We start from the raw sequence: 12,173 nt of genomic DNA on the forward strand, positions 1-12,173 counted from the left end.
AACGTGCTCAAAACAGAGACAAGCGAGTGATGAAATTCAGGCCTATGTGCTTGCCTTAATAAACAGCTTTTCAAATCAAAAGACTTCTGAAAAAATTTCACAGCAATATTGTTTTCTTTTTAGGACAGTACTCTTGTTAATGAATCTATGTCCAAACAATGGCAGCATTTCTTTTCTTTGTGTTTTTAATTATGTTACTTAGGTAAGAGCATAATTACTTCAGCTTTATATTTCATTTTCACACAATTCTTTGTAATCGGCATTTTAAAAACAAATTATTTTCTTGAAGTGAAAAATACTATATATTGATGGATGAGCATGTAATCTGTGTGAAAAATGTTTTGTTAAATTATTAACACTAGGTTGTTTGTCTGTTGAATCAACGACCTTTTGATGGCAACAGAGATTTCACTGTAATAGTTCTTAATATTCTCCTTTTCCCATTAGGACAAGGAGCACCAGTTTTAAAGCAGCCTCTCTTTCACTTTGATATGAATAGATAAATTGTCAAAGCTTCCAACAAGAAAGCTTCCTACTACAGGGTATGTTGTAAGCAACACTGCATACAGTGTTCTTGCTGGTAAACACAAACTGTGCACAGTTAGTGGTGCGGCTTCATTCTCGTCCTTCAGTTAAATTTAATGAGCTGAACACTGATGAGATTTTTGAGAATTGGGTTAGTGTGTGCTGAGTGGAAGACAGATACGAGATGACATTTTTTCTGAGTTGCCCTTTCCCACCACTTACCAGCAAAGGAGAAGGGATAAGAGTGGAATATGTGCACAGTGTATATTGGTCCAGAGGAAAAAACTGTTCTTCAGAATTAGCCCTTTTAAAAATGCTCTATATGGAAAAGGAGTGCAAAATCATATTTAGCCTCATGTTCCATGTCTTTTTGAAATTATAAATTGGTTTTCGAAGTATTGCCTGCAGTGTTTCTTATGGGTATTGCACTGTGCCATTAGAAATTGGAGTTGCAATCCCAAACACATACCTTAGCTCTCTGTGTTGGAAGGGAGCAAGTGTCACATTAATTATGCTCTCTGCTCTGCTTTCCCACTGCTGTCTTCTTTGGGTTTTGCTTGCTGGATTGAAGAGAAAATTGATTCTTGTCTTGGCCTATTTCAGAGCCATCTGAAAACAGCTAAAAGCAAACTAAACCCCAGCCAAATGGGTGGTAAATAATACATACAGCCCTTAAACAGAAAATTCAGCAGCTTGCTAGCTGAGGAAGTTGCTAAGACTCCCATCAGCAACCAGGTATAGTAGACGTAGTGCTTCTCAGCACTGTCATGTGTAGAACAGATACTTAGCTTTCAAAATGTAATTCTCAAATATTCTTTGGAGGCCTAAGCTCTTTATACAGTGAACAGGGAGAATTAGGTCTGTAAGAAGAGAATCCAAACCAGCCATCATGGCTGAGGGACTGAACAGGCATTGAGCCTTTCAGAAGTGCTGAAGCCTGACACGTTTTTTTCCTGGGACTGGGATTTGCAACCTAATACTTCTAATGAAGTCATTCTTCTTTATAGGCATAACTGACTCCATATTTTATTTGAAATGTGGTCATAAAAGAAAGTAATTGTGCTTTCTGTACTGGCCTGCTGGCTGGAGTATCTGCTTTGGAAGAGAAGCACTCAGGTTCAGCCTCTTCAGCCTGAGCACATCACACATTCACTGCCTCTGTGGGAAAGGCCTTAACCAGAATGTAGATCTTGTTGAAGTGGAGCTGTGCCAATATGTATTTGAGTAGTCAAGGTTTATGGGGCCAGAAAGAAAAAAACAGAGGCAGACAAGAGCTGAGGGTATTTCTTCAACAAGGAGTTAATGGGTTTTGCTGTAAACAATTGTTCGGTAAAATACAAAAATACTGTTTTAGAGAACAGAGACCCCTGCCAGTTTCTTTAGCTCCTGTGTATTTCAGATGTAGTTTTCCATCCCTTTTGGGTGAGGATGGTACCAAAACAGTGTCTTTCATTTCTCCAGCTGTAATTGGTTCTTGTAGGAATGATGGGTGGCAATATTTCACCATTCTCTTGGATGCTGGGCTGTGCTTCGTGTTCATGGCTTTGCTGATGGCATCCTCTTAGCCTGTGTGGCCCCACAGAGACCCATGGTGTCAGCATGTCTTGCCTGTGAATCCCAAAAGGGCTTTTGTGTGTCACCAAGCTCTGAGGTATTGGGCATGCCCAGCACCCTTTCTGCAATTTAGGAAATTGAAAAGTGAAGGCTGAAGTAGCTGCAGCCATTTAGACATGTAGGAGGTGAAGTGGGGGCTGTGAATTGCACTCTGGGACTTAGTACCAATGCTCTGCTCAAGTTTTACTTTAGTTGGTCTAAGTGCTTTTTTGGACCCAGGCCAACACTTTCCCTGCCGTGCTCTGGGTGACCAGTGTATATTGTCATGGCTCTGCTAGGAATTAAGTAGTTTCTGAGTTTGATATGCATTGAGTACTTGAAAGTGTTGAAGAAATTTTCTGCCATTCAGGTCAGTTGATTTGAAGAAGAGATAATCCAGTCCTGCTCTTTGTTTCAGAAATGTTTGTGTGCCAGCTTGTGAATGCTTTGCGTGATTTGACCAGCTGTGCCCCAGCGTTCTTTACTGATACTGCTTGTATAAATATAACAAGTATTTTATGTCTCAATATTGACTAAATGAAAATAACCTAGAAAAGGAAGAATTTCCAAATAACATGTGCATTATTTATAGAGCTCTATGCCAACTGTTGCTGATCTGTTGGGGTGAGTTATTATAACAGTTCTCAGGAAAAGGATGAATTCAAAATTTCAAAATAGAAATTAAATTCAAAATAGAAAAGTCAGAGTGACCTGCTCCCCAGCAAGCCAGTTTCACATCAGGCCATCTGTTAGGGAGATTTGCAGTCATCTTTTAGTAAAAAGGTTGGATTCTGCTAGTGCACAGATAGTTACAGTGAACTTTATTCACAATTACCTAGAATTTAAATCAGCGTCACAGAGTTGTTGCTGAGCTTAGAAGGTTTAAGATCACTTGAAAGAAATGACAACTTAGGAAGGAAATGTCACTTTGAAACAGCATTGTTTCCCCATTAATAAATGTCTCCTAAAGGGAGAAGTATTTTAGTGGTTTTGAATAAAAAAGAGACATGGCAGGGTCAAGGGTCAGCTTTAATTTTCTTGGCAGTTGAAATAGCCATGAGGAGAGATGCTTTTGCAGAAGAGCAGTTGAGAGGCCACAACACAAACTGCATACTGAATGATGGTAAATATTGTTTCAAATGAAAGAATATAGTTTTGTTATTAAATCAACAGAGAGTAATAAAAGCTACAGTGCTTTGTAATTTTTCTATTGGTGGATGTTGTTCTGTTGGCCATCCTATCTGAGACTTTGAAAGAATAAGTGTAGCTCTACTGATGATCAGTATTACAAACATTAATTTATGAAGGACTAGTGGGGCCTCATCTGTGCAAGTTTCCTCCATGGAGAGATGCGGGAGACATTTGGAATACAAGATCTAATTTGACTTGATCGGTACTTATTGTTTACATACTATTTATTATTATTATTATATCAAATGGTTAAAATTGTATGTATTATGTAATTTAAATACTTTGAAGAGTTCTCTATGCCATCGCATTTTGCAATGGTAATCATCTTTGCGTTCCTTATGTCTCATATAATCAAGATATTTTTGCCTTTATAGACATGATTCAATGTATTATGCCTTCAATAGTAATACATATTAATTTTTATAGATCACATTAATTATCCTAGTGTCTAAAAATTGTGTAAGAAGACTATACAAAAATCAAGATAATTACATTTTTTGTAAGAATGAAATTTGCAAGTGATGGTCATAAATCATAATTCAATAATTCATTTTACTGGACAAAAATATTAAGAAGCTGTTGTTTTTTTTTTTTGTTTAAAAACATTTAGATCTCAGTCTAGTGCTGTGAAGTGTTTTATGAGTAGGTACTGGATCCATCACCTTTTAAAAGGGCAAAACATTGTGTATTTCTTTTCAGGTGTAAAAGATTAAAGTGTTTCAAAATGCAAGGAATGAATATAAGACATGTATTTTTGTTAAATATAATTTCAGGGAAATTGTTTAGTGGAAATACATCTTATTATACAAATTATTACAGTTGTTGCATGAACAGAAAACAGTCAGAACATGACAAAAGCCAGGAATTTCTTCTTGAAATTGAGAGGGTCGGAATGTAAGCAAAGGGAGTGAAATGCAGGGAAAATAACTAGTGGTTAAAAGTGAGAGAATTGATTAGAAACAGAGTGAAAGAAAGTTGTATTAGACAATCTCAGGCTGGAATGAAAGGTTGTAATTTGCAGATCACTTTTGCTGTCAATTTAAAATTAAAAGCATCTTTCCTGTTGCTAGTGCAAAGCACTTGTACAATTAAATAAAATGCCAGTTCCTCAGGGTCAACTGTAGCTGCATTCCTGACCCAGGGTAGTCTAATAGTCTGCTGGTTTAGAGACATTTGTTTGATGCAAGAGCTGTTATTCCAAGGAATTATTATTTTTCTATACCTTTTAAAATGCAGATGTGTAGAACACTTGGCAGTGTTTCTTAGGAGTTTTGCTTGAACTCTTGTTAAGTCATAGTTTCCCTGCACTATAAATTTTTACTTTACAAAACAGTTGATTAGACACCAAAATTGTTCTTGCCTTAGCACAATCATTAAGAGTTTTATCAGGGCATTGTATATTAGAAAAAATATAAAAGATTTTCTATATGAAAAAATAAATATTAATAGTCATAAATGACAGGAATATGAAATAAACTCACTTGTAAAGTTAGTTTATAGAGTTGTTTAAATAGTGAATGATTCCTTTCTCCTGGGATTTTTTTTTTAATTTATGTAACGTAGTTTAGCTGTATTTCAGCACATCACTTAATTGAATTTATGAATATCTAGGCTTCTGTTTCCCATTAGGACCACAAATAGTTCTCTTGGTCTGATGTGCAGTCAGCCAAGGTCAGCCCACCACAATGATATATTCATCTGACATTTTTTATAGTGATGTCATTAAGATAACACATGATTTGTGTCAGATGCTGTCATCCTTTAAGAAGATGTAGCAAGAGCAGATTTATAAATACATGTGTTAAAGTAGCCACCACAAAGTCCCTTTGAGGACTGACACCAGATTCTTCCTCAATAATGTAGCTCTCCCAGAGCTCCAACAGCACTGGGAGGTGTTAACAGGGCAGCTTTCCTGTGCCCTGCATGCCCAAAGGAGGGTTTGATGAGTAAACTGAATTATTTGTGGGAGAGAATAGCTGGATGCCAGGCCTAACCTAGGAAAACTCTGGAAATAAAGCACTGTTTCTGGCATGTGATCAAAGTAGGAGAAGAGATGCCATGGAATAATGTGTGAGTAAATAAGCGGGGAAAAGGAGTTCTATTACTCTGTGTGGTGAGAAGGATTGATAAGAAAGGGATGCCTTACTGAACAAAGCACACCAACAGCTTTCAGCAATAATGGCCTCCAACAATAACATACTGCTTCTTTCCCTGCATCCTTTTTTTGTGTTCCCTTTCCTGTTTCCTCCATTTTTTGGTATTCTTTCAGGGTATGAAGACCTGTGGGTGTTCCTGTGGCCCCAGCTACTATTGTGTGTTATTATGTCTGTGTTGATTTTTGTTAGGGCTTTCAATCATCGTTGCATATCCTAAGGCTGAATAACAGACTTTCATGGAAGCAAAAGAAAATGTATTTAAAAATGTATCATTTTGCCTGAAACACTAGTGACGAAACAAAGCATGAAAATCATCGCAAAACAACATTTGAAGTGGGACCAACAGAGACAGATTGTTAAGTATGTGCCAACTTCTTATTATTTATAATAGAATATATTTTGGCTTGAAATTAATGTTGGCAGTTCTGAGATATAAGAAATAAGATTTTTTAATTTCTTTAATACTTTTTACTTGAAAATCTCAATGTACACATTGTATAGAATATAAAGTATATGGCAATGATTTTAAAGAATGGGTGGAAATCAGACATTCACACAGAACCTCTGGTCTTATTTTTCAGCCTCATAGTTTGCTCTATCATTCATCTGTCATTTACATGAAGTTTTAGCAAAAAAGCATTTTAAAATTTCTGACATTTACCTGCAGGAAAATGCAAATGTAGCAACTGTGCACTGAAAATACTCAAGGAAGTTCTGCAGAGGGTTCACATTAACCCTCATTTCTGCAGAAGACAATTCTGCATGCCTTCTCATTAGCACACGTGGTTTGTCTAAGTTATTACCAGAGACCCAGTTTGTATAAAACAGGGCTTTCTGGGAAAGGATTCTCAGACCAGTCTTCCAGCAAGATTTAATTCCTCTCAGCTAAACTGCTTATAGGCGATTCTCCTCTGTTATCCTTAAACTACTTACTGACGCTTTAAATTGACAGGATTTCTATGCAATTAACGTTGCCTCTAACACTGGCTGAATTAAATGTTCAAATGGTGTCCCCCCTCCTTTTCTGGAAAGGGCTTCCTGCTCTATACAATGCTGGAATATATCTGGGCGTTGCCATGTTCCCAGGTAAACAGGAAGAACAGCTTTGAGTATGGTTATTCCAGGAGAAGGGTGAAGGTTATTGCTGTGTTGCCTTGTCCATCTCCCATCATGAGCTGAATAATTACTGCAGGTCCCTGGATCCCTGTGTCAGTGTCTATGTTCTTTGTGATATTGTTAATTAACATTCTTACTTTTTAAATGAAACTGTAGAAATAATAAGCAGGAAGAAAGATGGAGTTGGTCTTTGACATCTTTTAATTGGTTCACCTTGGGTTTAGAAGGGTTCTATTTCTCCATTATGGAAACAGTACAATGAAATAAATGTCATAGGAAAGATTATTCGTATTTTCTTGATCTACACTCAGTAACAAACTATCTTAGTTTTGGCTCAAAAGTGCTCTTAGATTAATCTGTGTGCCATCTGCGGGTACTTATCTTTCCTTTACACCTCAGGCTAGAAGTCTTTCCTCTTTTCTTTGGATGTTTTAAGTCACAAAAGCTCAAACTGAAATTCAATAAAGAATCACTTGTGGTTTTCCAAGTCAACCTTGATACAGTAACAGAAAAATAATCAAATATTTCCTTAAAAAAAACCCCATCCAAAACTCCATGATATGATGGCTATGTATTTTAAGGTTCTCATATCTAAGAAAACACATTTTCATTGCACTGATACCTCTGATAATTTGGTATAAAAATGTAAATCTCCATATTTTATTATAAAAGATTAATTCAGATGCACTTTTGACAGTTCTGGAAAAATTTCCAGTATTTCATTTTATTGTTGTACTCTGATTCCAGAGTTTGAAATTTGACCTAGGCATGTTGAATACATATTGCTGGAAATCTGTAACAGGCAAAGCAGTGCAGTTTTAGAATGTGGAATAACAACTCCTACAACTGGAGCTGAAACCGTTCTCAGTAGAAAGTATGTTTTACCCACTTTCTATGTGTCTGTTTTACATTTGTTTGGTCTGTGTGTTTAATTTAAAAATTAAAAAAAAAAAAAAAGTTAAGTATATTTTTCCCCCTACTATTTCACTTTCTTTACAGTTTTCTCACAGGCTGGAATTAAGCTCTGAACTGATTTTTTTTTTTTTTTTTTTTCTTCTTCTTCCCCCAACAATTAGCCTTTTTCCAGGAGGAGTGGAACACACGTCAAGAAACATAACCCATGCTGAACTGCCTTCTAGGCATGAATACAGAGAGACGTCCCAGTAGGTGTAGAATTTAAGGAAGCCTCTGGCTCTTTGCAGCTACCCGAGGTTTCTGTGCTCTTCATGTCTCTCCATAGGTATGGATAGACACAAGCTCTGCCATTGTAATCAACATAATGCCAGATCTGTCACTGTACACCAAGGCATTGTTGGCAGCAGAGGGGCGTTTTCTGCTGGCACTGCAGAGCTGTGGACACTGAAACCCACTTTATCTGCTCTCAGCATTTATTTCTTCTGACCTTTCAGTCTTGTTTTAGCCCCACACAACTGATCCAAGGGACCCCTCCTTAGGGGCTGGGTGGCACAGCCACTCTGTCTTCAGTCCCCAGGTTACAAGTGCCAAGCATCTGCCCCTGTGCCTGCATAGGCAAGACCTAACGTGATCTTACCATATATGTCTGGGTTTGTGGCATGAAAAAGAAAACATATAGGAACAGTTGCATATGTTTTGAATGTTGAATTTTTATTTCTTAAAAACATGCCAAAGTAGAAGAATCTGGAAAGTGTAGATGATTTTTTTTTTTAATTTGGAAATGCATTTAGTTTTGAGCTATCAATAAAAAAATTGAAAAAATGAAAGTAGAGGCAGGTGCCAAACATCTTTGTACCTATATTCTGGTTGGTTGATGCTATATTTAGAGTGAAACTGCATTAATTAATCTTTTAAAATGTTATTTTCTATCATACACAGGTATAAAAATCTATCAACAAATTTGTACTGCAGTCTATCCTGTTTTACCAAGCTGTTTGCTCATTTTTTCTTGCTTGACATGCTGCTCCTTCAGTTCAAATACCGAGTCTTACATTCTTGCTCTATGACTATTACTGTGAAAATGAAATAACTTATAATGTTCTATGGGATTCTTTGAGCAAGCAAACCATCATAAAGCATGTCTCTGTTTTGTTTCAGCTGCCATTATTGGTACTTTGTTTTACACTTTGAGGCATGTTCCTAAATAATGAATAACTGCCAAATTACCACAGCACATTTGATGTGAATGAGTCATCAGCCTTAAATGAAAAACCAAAATGTGATGACCTTTCTGTTGTTCTGCATGTCATTATTGCCATCAAGTGATGGGTCTGAAACCTCCCATTGTTCATTAGCACCTTGAATGGACAGCAGTGATTTTTTTGTCGAGTCCTTAGGGTCTGTTGTTTCAGGGAATCCAACCAGTAATGGCTTGAATTAAAAAGGGGAAATTAAAGGAGAATGCATCATCAACATGCTAAGCAAACAAAAGACCTATAGCCTCTGTGTCTGGAAAGGCAGACCATTATTGGACAATTACTGTTCATGTTTGTGTGCATGTTTATGTTTATTATCTGATGTTTCTAACTGAAAAGAGTTTTGTTTTTATCTCTTGGAACGAAACTGAGATGTAACCATAACTTTTCTGATTCTGGAAAGTATGTTAAATATCCACTCTCACCATTTAAAAAAAATAAATAAAGAGCTCTGGAGTTCCATGGGAGCACCTTAGTTAATTTAGTTACTGATGATGGTACTAGGTAATCATTATTACTTAACCTGCCTGTTTCATGATATTTGTTTGATCCACAATGCATTTACCAACAACGGAGATGAAAATAAGTTTTTTATTATATTCATGCTACCAAAGTACAGCAAGTTACTGGCTCCTGTACAGATGGGTACATTTGAAATATCTTCAAAACACATTTTGCCAGTATCACTTTAATTCTTGGTTCCTGTATCCAGGAGTGCCAACCCTGACAGTCGCTGTCATGATGGCAGAATAGATGCTAACTGTTGTCTTTCTTCACTGGCTGTGCCTCTTTCCTACTGCAGTGACCATAATCTTTTCGTGAAAGATCTGGAGTCTGCATTCATTTCTTGGGCAAAGGTGACATTTAGTTTAGCTGTAATATTTCACATGAGAAAGAAGTCTAAGACGTGACCTTATTTTTTTTTTTTTTTTTGGCTGTTGTTGTTTCATAGTATGCAAAATGTGGAAAGTCAGTCATATTTCATTGGTATTTGGCATCTGCTCAACAACTGATTGCTCTTCTCAGAGCTTTTTTGGAAAGTTTGCAGCACCATAATGACAGCTTTCTAAACACAGATGTCCTCTTGGTACAACCCATAATTTTTTATGAAAGATGTATCGATGTCAGGAATTTGAACAAAGTACTGGAATTAGCTGAATATTCTTGTTATGAATATGTATTCAAAATATCTACAGTACATATATTGTAAGTTGGAGGAAGAATATGCAATGTCTGAAGGCAAAGATGCTGGTACAAAATGTCAGAATATAGTTTAAAATAAATTGATTCTTTTGTTAATGGACTGTCTATACTTTAGTGATTTTTTCCCCACTATGTTCTGTACTGTGTAAATACATACTGTGACCTTGAAGCATCAAGAATCTCAAGAATACATTTAGATAATTGGGGATTTGGCCATGGAAGATGTCTAATAGCTGAGAGGCCTGGAGTAGTTATTAAATGTTCTTGTGAAGTCCCATTAGTAGCCTGTTCCTCTTGTTTCATTTACCTCTTAGCTAAGCCATCAGGAAGTGAATACTTCAGACACAGATTTCCCCTCTTCAAGTCAGCTATTTTTCTTAAGGTTTCTCTTAAATGTTTTCAGTAAGTAAAAGTCAGTTGAAAGCTTAATGTGTAAGATGATAAACTTCCATCAGCTTGTGGTTCTTAGTAAAGGAATCCTTGATTTTTTTTACCTGTGGGCCCATTATTTGCAAATACCTACAAATAAGAAGACAGTGCTTAATGGCTATTGTATGTAATTTACATAAGTTCAGACTTGCAGGTGAAAAGGAAAGTCTCCTCTGTAACCATTTGAGATTGTTTTTTAATAATAACACAGTTCATTCTCTATTGTTCTTCTACCTGTTTAGGTCGAGTTAAGATCAGAGTACCATGCAGCCAGTTTATCTAACAACTCTAATGAAATTAGGGGAAATATATTTCAATAAATATTGTCCCATTTTCATTTCGTGCAGCTCTGCAGCCTGGATATAAGTGCTGCAGTTTTTATGACTATAGCTAACTTCATGTAGCTTCCCTCTATCTGTACTTGTACAGGCACTTGGTTTTGATTTATTTTCAGGTCACGCCACGAGATCTGTACTCCCACACCACTAATGACACGTCATTCAGATTCAGAACAGATACTTTAAAGTGAGAATGCTGCATCAAAAATGATGGAAAACCATAACTGTTAGTTAGGAAATGCTTTCTTTTTGGGCTTCAACTGGGTCATGCTGTGGTCATTCAATATCATGATACTGGGGTTGTTCCCCTTCTCTCATGCTTCTGGTTGATGATAAAATCACTTGTCTGGTATATGTGCATGTGTGTGGCCCAGCCTGGGCTGCTGTTTGGCTTGTCTTGGATCATGACCTTTTGCCAAACCTCAGCAGTAGCTCTTGAGGAAAAAATGTAAACATACAACCAAATTTACTCTGGTTTCCTTATTTAGTTCAGTGTAAGTTAATTCTAATTGCTATAAGGCTTCAATATGAGAAACTTTTTCCTAAATCAGAAAATGGGAAAAGCTAATTTAATATTTTAGTTACAGGAATTTAGTAAAAAATACAAGTGGGTGGGAAGCAAACGGATTCTCCTAATGTAGAAGTAAGAGTTTTTAAGTGTTTAACAGTTGTGATAATTTTATTTATTAATTTTAATCACATTAAAAGATGTGTTCAAGGATGACAAGGAAGAAAACACCTATTTTGTTAGGCCAGAATTATATGGAAACATTATGGAATATTAATTACTAAGAAAGTGCCAGAATTGTGGCCAGTGTAATCATCTACAATTTTCTGAGAATATCCTTACTAAAATGACCTACCTAATTTAAGTGTAATTTCCAAAGTAAGGAGAACAGATGTCTTGTTTGTGACAGTGTAAGTGATGGGCACTTTCCATGTAATGGTCTACCTTCTACTAACATTAAATGACCTTTTTACTTCCTGTAGATGATACCTTAGGATTATGCTGGTTTTTCCTATGTGGTTACAAGTTATGGGGAAACAGGGAAGAGTTTCCATAAACTAGAAGATTTCAGTAAATGGAAGGCCTTTTGTCTACCTGGTTATTTTGACTGGCATTAAAACTCATGTGTCAACAGTTTGCCATTTATCCTGACTATTCTATATTTGTTCTGAGCTGTTAACCACTGTTGGCTACAAGAGCTGATCACTTTGCCTGATTGCAACTTGCAGAACATTTAGACAAGTTGTCAGTTAACACAGAATGTGTGTAATTGATATAAAGATTAATTACTAAAACTGTCAGTTAACCCTGCCTAAAATGTGCATATTTGCATATGAACTATGCGTCTTAAGTTGTTTACAAATGTGCCCCAGTGTAAAGCTTGAGCTAAGTTTTTCCTTTGTTTGTTTGTCTTACAAGTTTTAAGAATACAGCTGTTCCCCCA

At 36.4% G+C, this 12,173-nt stretch overlaps 1 protein-coding gene across 1 annotated transcript in view; it reads left to right on the plus strand.

The window, feature by feature from the left end:
• The window catches only part of LOC125329394 (adhesion G protein-coupled receptor A3-like), a 263,741-nt gene that overhangs the window by 86,870 nt on the left and 164,698 nt on the right, over positions 1-12,173 (plus strand). The window lies entirely within an intron of this gene.

Source organism: Corvus hawaiiensis, chromosome 8, assembly GCF_020740725.1.
Source record: "Corvus hawaiiensis isolate bCorHaw1 chromosome 8, bCorHaw1.pri.cur, whole genome shotgun sequence".
Taxonomy (NCBI): Eukaryota; Metazoa; Chordata; class Aves; order Passeriformes; family Corvidae; genus Corvus; species Corvus hawaiiensis.